This window comes from Berghia stephanieae, chromosome 5 (genome assembly GCF_034508935.2).
Source record: "Berghia stephanieae isolate SIO BIC M18660-M18661 chromosome 5, UCSD_Bste_1.3, whole genome shotgun sequence".
Classification (NCBI taxonomy): Eukaryota; Metazoa; Mollusca; class Gastropoda; order Nudibranchia; family Aeolidiidae; genus Berghia; species Berghia stephanieae.
Window position 1 is genome coordinate 85,471,417 of NC_088364.1, and position 10,061 is coordinate 85,481,477.

At 32.5% G+C, this 10,061-nt stretch overlaps 1 non-coding gene and 4 pseudogenes across 1 annotated transcript; all 5 read right to left on the reverse strand.

Annotated features, from left to right (window-relative positions):
* Window positions 1-128: 128 nt before the first annotated feature.
* LOC144974301 (5S ribosomal RNA) lies at window positions 129-247 on the reverse strand. The gene has a single exon (XR_013645705.1). It is a non-coding gene; the product is annotated as a 5S ribosomal RNA (ribosomal RNA).
* Window positions 248-3,873: 3,626 nt separating this feature from the next.
* Window positions 3,874-3,991, reverse strand: LOC144974256 (5S ribosomal RNA; annotated as a pseudogene).
* A 1,378-nt stretch (window positions 3,992-5,369) lies between these two features.
* On the reverse strand, window positions 5,370-5,489 carry LOC144974268 (5S ribosomal RNA; annotated as a pseudogene).
* A 2,925-nt stretch (window positions 5,490-8,414) lies between these two features.
* Window positions 8,415-8,531, reverse strand: LOC144974271 (5S ribosomal RNA; annotated as a pseudogene).
* Window positions 8,532-8,799: 268 nt separating this feature from the next.
* Window positions 8,800-8,915, reverse strand: LOC144974266 (5S ribosomal RNA; annotated as a pseudogene).
* Between the last annotated feature and the right edge of the window lie 1,146 nt (window positions 8,916-10,061).

Genomic DNA, 10,061 nt, shown 5'->3' on the forward strand with positions numbered 1-10,061 from the left:
TTTACTGCTATAAAAAAACAAAATTTAATTAACAATTAAAAAACACAAACAAATAGAATCATTTAAAATGTAATAAAATTGTAAAATAGATGAATTTATATTTTTAAAAAACTTTTTAAAAAAAAAGATGTCTACAACACGTGGGGTTTCCAAGCGGTCACCCATCTAAGTACTAACCACGCCTGACGTTGCTTGACTTCTGTGATCGGACGAGAACCGGTATTTTCAACGTAGTATGGTCGTAGACAACAAGTGTCGAAAATAGAGTTTAATATAATATTACTATTATTATTGTTATTATTAGTACCCCGTGTGGTGTCCGGGGTCCCTCAACTGAGAGGGTCAAGAATAGCCCAACGCCAAGCCAGCGTGTCGTAAAAGGCGACTAATGGTGTGTGATTCCCCCATCTTTGAGTCACCTGGTCCTCCAGGTTGGGGGTTGGCAAAGGGTTAACACCCCTTTCCGTTAAACTCAAACCGTTACAGAAACACAGACAGACAAACTAAATCCTTTTTTTAGCTTGGGCGACCGAAGAGTTTCTGGAATTACAGAATTTATGAAGGACAACAGACAAAGCCGAAAGGACTCTGCTGACCCGATGACGTCTTCGCCAAACAAGCAGCTTCGAATCGCGTCGTGGAACGTTCGCACCATGTATGAAGCAGGAAAAAGCTCTCAAGTTGTGACTGAGATGAGAAGATACAGGCTGCATATACTTGGAGTAAGCGAAACCCACTGGATACAATCCGGACAGAAACACCTCAAGTCTGGGGAGAAGATTTTATATTCAGGGAGAGGGGACGGGATTCATACACAGGGAGTAGGAATAATTCTAAGCAAGTTTGCCCAGAAGTCACTGAGAGGATGGGAACAATGCGGAGAAAGGATCATCATGGCGTCCTTTACAACACGGAGTAAGAAGATCAACATGAACATTGTACAGATCTATGCCCCAACAAATGATGCAATAGATGAGGACAAAGATACATTTTATGGTCTGCTACAACAAGTCATTGACAAGTTGCCAAGGAAAGACATCAACATATTGATGGGAGATGCTAATGCAAAAGTGGGACAGGATAACGTAGGCTATGAAGGTATCATGGGACGTCATGGCATGGGAGAAAATGAATGATAATGGAGAGAGATTTGCAAATTTCTGTGCATTCAACAGTTTGGTGATTGGAGGATCAGTGTTCCCCCATAAGAGGATCCATAAAGCAACTTGGGTCTCACCAGATGGTGTGACAGAGAATCAGATTGATCATTTTTGTATCTCTCGTAGATTCAGACGTTCATTGGAAGATGTGACAGTACGGAGAGGGGCAGATGTTGGATCAGACCACCACCTGCTATTGGCAAAGCTTAAGCTTCGACTCAGAAAACACGGGGCCAGATCACATACAAGAAGAAAATTCGAGGTGAATGCACTTGATGGGGAAAAGAATGAGGAATTCAAACTACAATTGAGTAATAGATTCCAACCTCTTACTGAGCTCGAGGAGGACATAGATGTAGAGTCACATTGGGCAAAGGTCAAGGAAGTCTACATAACAACTTGCCACGAGGTATTGGGGGTAAAGAAATCGGAACATAAAGAATGGATAAGTCCAACCACCTTGGACCTTATTGAAAAGAGGAGAACAAGGAAGGAACAAGTGAATGCAAGCCGAACAAGGGCTTCAAGACTGGATGCACAAGAGCAGTATCGAGCCATAGCTAAGGAAGTCAAAAGATCTGTGAAGAAAGACAAGGAAGCATTCATGAACAGACTTGCAGAGAAAGCAGAAGCAGCAGCGACTGGAGGACACATGAGGATCCTTTATCAAACTACCAAGACACTTGCTGGAAAATATGGGAAACCAGAGGTACCAGTCAAAGACAAAGATGGGAAAACTATTTTTGGAAAAGAGGCTCAATCTGAACGATGGAGGGAACATTTCAACTGCCTTCTGAACAGACCACCACCAGACAACCAGCCAGAAATTTTGCCTGCAAGGAATGAGCTACCAATTAGCTGTGATCCACCATCGATAGCAGAGATTGTGGGTGCCATTAACAAGATGAAAAGGGGGAAAGCTGCTGGACCAGACCAGATTCCACCGGAGGCTCTAAAAGTTGATGCGAAAAGAAATGCTGAGGCCCTGCACCCACTATTTGAGAGAATCTGGAATGACGGGATATTCCCAAAGGATTGGAAGGAAGGACATCTTATCAAGCTTCCAAAGAAAGGGGACCTCAGTAATTGTAATAATTATCGAGGCATCACTCTTCTTTCTATCCCAGGAAAGGTTTTCAACCGTATTATTTTAGAGAGAATTAAGAATGCAACAGATGCTAAACTGCGGGACGAACAGGCAGGTTTTCGGAAAAACCGTTCAACCACCGACCAGATTGCCTCTCTGCGAGTCATAGTAGAACAGTCTATAGAATGGAACTCTCCTCTTATTGTCAACTTTCTGGATTACGAGAAGGCTTTCGACAGTATTGACAGAGCAACATTGTGGAAAATTCTGGCACATTATGGACTCCCTGAAAAGATAGTAAACCTCATTAAGGAAATGTATGAAGGATCAAGTTGCAGGGTTGTACATGAAGATCAGCTTACTGACAGCTTTGAAATTAAGACTGGTGTCAAGCAGGGATGCTTGCTCTCACCATTCCTGTTCATCCTTGCCATTGATTGGCTAATGAAGGAAACCTCCAAAGGGAGAAGAAATGGGATACAGTGGACCCCTGGACACAGTTGGATGATCTGGATTTTGCAGATGATCTGGCTCTTCTGTCCCACACCCAGGACCAGATGCAAGCAAAAACCACAATTATAAACAGCCTCTCGGAATCAATTGGTCTAAGAATTCACCCTGCAAAGTCAAAGGTCTTGAGGATAGGTACGCGTCAAAGGGAGCAGATCAAAGTAAAAGATCAGGAACTCGAAGATATAGACACTTTCTGCTATCTCGGAAGTATAATTGACAAGGATGGAGGCACGGAAGCAGAGGTGAAAGCACGAATAGGAAAGGCACAGGCTGCATTCACATCTTTGAACAGAGTTTGGAGAACTAAAGATATCTCCCTTCAACTAAAGCTAAGACTTTTCAACTCAAACGTGAAGTCTGTCCTACTGTATGGATGTGAAACTTGGAACGCATCACAGGCATGTATAAGGAGGGTACAGATTTTCGTAAACAGGTGCATGCGTAAGCTACTCAGAATAAAATGGATGGATAGAATAAAAAATGAAGAAGTATGGAAAAGAACACAGCAGAAACCAGTGGGAGAGGATATAGGAAGAAGACGGTGGAGGTGGATTGGACACACGCTTAGAAAGAATGACTCAACTATAACAAAGAAAGTATTGGACTGGAACCCTCAGGGCAGAAGATCAAGGGGAAGGCCACGAGGAACATGGAGAAGAATTAAAGAAGCTGATATACAGAGAAGTGGTAAGACCTGGAATGAGATAAAAAAGTTGGCTCAGGATAGAGAAGGATGGAAACTGTTTGTCTGTGGCCTATACCCTGACCCAGGGTGAAAAAGGCAATGATGACCCATCTAAGTACTAACCACGCCTGACGTTGCTTGACTTCTGTGATCGGACGAGAACCGGTATTTTCAACGTAGTATGGTCGTAGACAACAAGTGTCGAAAATAGAGTTTAATATAATATTACTATTATTATTGTTATTATTATTACTACTACTACTACTACTACTACTACTACTACTACTACTACTACTACTACTACTACTACTACTACTACTATTTCTAATATAAAAAACTAAATTTAAATAACAATTTAAAAAAAACAAACAAATAATATTATTAAAAATGTTATAAAATTGTGAAATAGATAAATTAAAAAAAAAAGATGTCTACAACACGTGGGGTTCCCAAGCGGTCACCAATTTAAGTACTAACCACGCCTGACGTTGCTTGACTTCGGTGATTGACGAGAACCGGTATTTTCAACGTAGTATGGTCGTAGACAACAAGTGTCGAAAATAGAATTTAATATAATATTACTATTATTATTATTATTATTATTACTACTACTACTACTACTACTACTACTACTACTACTACTACTACTACTACTACTACTGGTACTACTATACTACTACTACTACTACTACTACTACTACTACTAACTACTACTACTACTACTACTACTACTACTACTACTACTACTAACTACTACTACTACTACTTATATCTACTACTACTACTACTATACTACTACTACTACTACTACTACTACTACTACTACTACTACTACTACTACTACTACTGCTACTACTTTTACTGCTATAAAAAAAAACACTTCGGTGATCGGAGAGAACCGGTATTTTTAAGTAGTTGTCGTAGACAACAAGGTCGAAAATAGATTAATATAATTTATAATTATTATATATACTATACATACATATAATTATTATAACTATATATCTACTACTCTATACTATAATACTTACTACTACTACTACTACTCTACTACTTTACTATAAAAAAAACAAAATTTATACATTAAAAACAAACATAACATTAATTATATTAATAAATAAAAACTATATGCTACAACTTCACGTACTACTAGCTACACTATACGTGTAAAAAAGATTTTAACTTTCACTATTTATTTCTATTTTATTATCTAACTATACTACTACATATTACAATACTACCAAACTTTACTACTAATTAAAAAAAACAAAATTTAATACAATAAAAACAAACAATAAAATTATAAAAATTAAAATAGATGAATATATTAAATTTAAAAAAGATGTCTACAAACGTGGTCCAAGCGGTCACCATAAGTACTAACACGCCACGTTGCTTGACTTCGTGATGAGAGAACCGTTTTACGTATATGGTCGTAGACAACAAGTGTCGAATAAATTATATAATTACTATTTATTATATACTATTAATATACTATATTACACTATACTACTACTACTACTATATACTACTACTACTACTACATACTTTTTACCTAATAAAAACAAATATACATAAAATGCGAATGATATATAATTATTAATATATTATTACTACACTAACTACTACACAAAATACTTAATTAAAAAATTATAATAAAAACAAAAAAAATTAAAATGTAAAGTATACTTATTATTACTAACTACTACTCTATACTACATACTTCATATAATTACATTATACTATCTACTATATTATATTACTTACTTACTACTACTAACTACTACTACTACTAGCTACTACTTTACTGCTATAAAAAAACAAAATTAATTAACAATTAAAATACACAAACAAATGAATCATTTAAAATGTAATAAAATTGTAAAATAGAAATTTAATTTTTTAAAAACTTTTTTAAAAAAGATGTCTACAAACACGTGGGGTTCCCAAGCGGTCACCCATCTAATACTAAACCACGCCTGAACGTGCTTGACTTCGGTGATCGGACGAGAACCGGTATTTCAACGTTAGTATGGTCGTAGATACGAAAAAGTGTAATATTAATTATTGGTAATATATTAATATTATTATTATTATTATTACTACTTACTACTACTACTAACTACTACTACTACTACACTACTACTACTATACTACTACTACTACTATTACTACTATATACTATTTACTGCTATAAAAAAAAAATTTAATTAACAATTTAAAAACATAAACAAATAGAATCATTAAAATGTAATAAAGTGTAAAAAGATGAAATTATATTTTTTTTAAATTAAAAAAAAAAGGATGTCTACAACCGTGGGGTTACCAAGCGGTCACCAATCTAAGTACTAACCACGCCTGACGTTGTCTTGACTTCGTGATCGACGAGAACCGGTATTTTCAACGTAGTATGGTCGTAGACAACAAGTGTCGAAAATAGAATTAATATATATATTGTATATTATTATTATTATTACTACTATACTACTACTACTACTACTACTATACTACATACTATACTACTACTTACTACTACTATATTACTTAATTTACTTAAACAAAATACTTAATTATTATGCTGATTATAAAAAAATAAATTAAGTTAGACACTAATTAACGCCTGACGTTGCTTGACTTCGGTGATTGACAGAACCGGTATATTTAACGTAGTATGGTCGTAGCACTCGAAAATAGAATTTAATATAATATAGTATTATTATTATTAATACTACTACTATACTAACTTACATATCTATACTACTATACTACTACTACTAACTTACTACATACAACTATTACTACTATTACACTTACTACTTTTAACTGCTATAAAAGACAAAAATTTAATTACAATTAAAACAAAACAAACAATAGAATCATTTAAATGTAATAAGTTGTAAAAGTGAATTAATTTTAAATTAAAAAAAAAGATGTTACAACACTGGGGTTCCCAAGCGGTCACCATAAGTACTAACCACGCTGACGTTGTTGACTTCGGTGATCGGACGAGAACCGGTATTTTCAACGAGTATGGTCGTAGACAACAAGTGTCGAAAATAGATTAATTAATATTATATTTTATTATTATTATTATTATATACTACTACTACTACTACTCTACTATACTACTACTAAATATATACATACTACTTCTACTACTACTACACTATACTACTACTACTACTACTACTATACTATACTTTATTACTTAACAACTTTTAATGTATAAAAAAAAAATTAATTAAATTAAAAACCACATACACTCAGTACTAACAGCCTGACGTGCTTGACTTCGGTGATCGACGAGAACGGTATTTCAACGTGTATGGTCTAGAAAATTCGAAATAGGTTTAATATATATTCTATATTATTTTATATTATTATATATACTCTACTACTACTACTACTACTACTACTACTACTACTAACTACTATATCTACTACTACTTACTACATTCTTAATATAAAAAAAATTTAATAACAATTAAAAAACAAACAAATAAAATTTAAAATGTTATAATTGTAAATAGATAAATTTGAAAAAAGATGTCTACAACACGTGGGGTCCAAGCGGTCACCATTAAGTACTAACCACGCCTGACTTGCTTGACTTCGGTGATTGACAGACCGGTATTTCAAGAGTATGGTCGTAGACAACAAGTTCGAAATAATTTAAATATATATTATTATTATATATCTATACTACTACTATACTAACTCTACTACTATACTACTACTATCTTACTACTATATACTACTACTACGCTATACTTATTATAAAAACAATTTTACATAAAACAAACAATATCTTTAAGATAATGAATGAATAAAATTAGATTCTACAACAGTGGTTCCAGCGCACCCATCTAAGTACTACCGCTGACGTTGCTGATCGGATGACAAACCGGTATTTTCAACGAGTATGTGTAACACAAGTGTCGAATAATATTAATATAATATTTATACTACTACTCTACTATACTACTACATACATACTACTACTACTACCTATACTATACTACTACTACTACTACTACTACTACATCTACTACTTACTACTATATACTACGCTATTTAGTAAAAAAAAAATTTAATTAACACGGACGAGAACCGGTATTTTCAACGTAGTATGGTCGTAGACAACAAGTGTCGAAAATAGAATTTAATATAATATTGTATTATTATTATTTATTATATTACTATACTACTACTACTACTACTACTACTACTACTACTACTACTACTACTAATACTACACTACTACTACTTACTACTACAACTAACTACACTACTACTACTACTGGTACTACTACTCACTATATACTAACTACTACTTACTACTACTACTACTATACAGACGTATTCAACTATATGCTAACACAATTCAAAATAAATTAATTAATATACTATATAATATTACTAATTATATTATATATATAATTTATATATCAACTACTATAATATACACAACTACTACACTACTACTAACTACTACTACTCACTACTACTTCACTACTACTTACACTACTACTAAATACTACTACTATACTACTACTACTACTACTACCTTATACTACTACTACTACTACTCTAACTACTAAAACACTACTACTAACTATACTTACTACTACATACTACTTTACTACTCTTGCTTTCTTACTACTACTACTACTACAACTACTACTAACTACTATACTACTAACTACTGCTACTACTACTACTACTACTACTACTACATACTATAAATACTACTACTTGCTAATACTACTACTACTACTATACTACTACTACTACTACTACTACTACTATACTATACTATATACTATCTACTCTACAACTACTACTTTTATGCTATAAAAAAAAAAATTTAATTAACAATTAAAAAACAACCAAACAAATAGAATCATTTAAAATGTAATAAAATTGTAAAATAGATGATTTATATTTTTTAAATTTTTTAAAAAAAAGATGTCTACAACACGTGGGGTTCCCAAGCGGTCACCATTTAAGTACTAACCAGCCTGACGTTGCTTGACTTCGGTGATCTGACGAGAACCGGTATTTTTCAACTAGTATGGTCGTAGAAACAAGTGTCGAAAATAGAATTAATATAATATTGGTATTATTAATATATTATTATTATTATACTACTACTACTACTACTACTACTACTATACTACTCTACTAACTACTATCACTACTACTACTACTACTACTACTACTACTACTACTATTACTTTACTGTATAAAAAAAAATTAATTAACAATAAAAACACAACAAATAGAATCATTTAAATGTAATAAATTGTAAAATAGATGAATTTATATTTTTTAAAAACTTTTTAAAGAAAAGATGTCTACAACACGTGGGGTTCCCAAGCGGTCACCCTTAAGTACTAACCACGCCTGACGTTGCTTGACTTCAGTGATGGACGAGAACCGGTATTTTCAACGTAGTATGGTCGTAGACAACAAGTGTCGAAAATAGGAAAATTTAATATAATATTATATTATTATTATTATTATAACTAACTACTAACTACTACTACTACCTACTACTATACTACTACTACTACTACTACTACTACTACTACTACTACTACTACTAACTACACTATCTACTTTATTATAAAAAACAAAATTTAATTAACAATTAAAAAACACAACAAATAAATCTTAAAATGTAATAAAATTGTAAATTTGTGAATTTATATTTTAAAACTTTTAAAAAAGATGTCTACAACACTGGGGTTTCCCAACGCGGTCACCAATTAAGTACTAACCACGCCTGACGTTGCTTGACTTCGTGATCGACGAGAACCGGTATTTTCAACGTAGTATGGTCGTAGACAACAAGTGTCGAAAATAGAATTTAATATAATATTACTATTTATATTTTATTATTATTATTATATAATATACTACTCTTAAAACTACTACATACTACCTACTACTACTAACTATACTACTCTATACTACTATTACTACTATACTACTATACTTACTCTAAAAAATATTTCAAAACAAAAAAAATTTTAAATTTAAAAATTAAAAAACAAAACAAATAGAAACATTTAAAATGTAATAAAAATTTAAAATAGATGAATTATATTTTTAAAACTTTTTAAAAAAAAAATGTCACAACACGTGGGGTTCCCCAAACGGTCACCCATTTAAGTACTAACCACGCCTGACGTTGCTTGACTTCGGGGATTCGGAGAGAACCCGGTATTTTAACGTTTGTATGGTCGTAGAACAAGTGTGAAAATAGAATTTAATATAATATTATATTATTTTTTTAATATTATTACTATTTTCTACTACTAAACACAAACAATACACTTTTCTTAAAAAAAAAAAAAATTTAAAAAATTAAAAAAACAAAAAAAAAAATTTTTTAAAAGTTAAAAAAAAAATGGAAAATTTTTTAATTTTTTTAAAAAAAAAAAGTTTTCAAAAAGTGGGGTTCCCCGGGGCACCCCCTTAAATACAACCCCCGCCGCTTGCTTTCTTCGGGTTTGACAGAACCGGTATTTTCAAGTTTGGCGTGACAACAAAGGGGCGAAAAAGTTTTAAATAATATTAAATTTATTTTTTTTTAAATTTTTTTAAATTT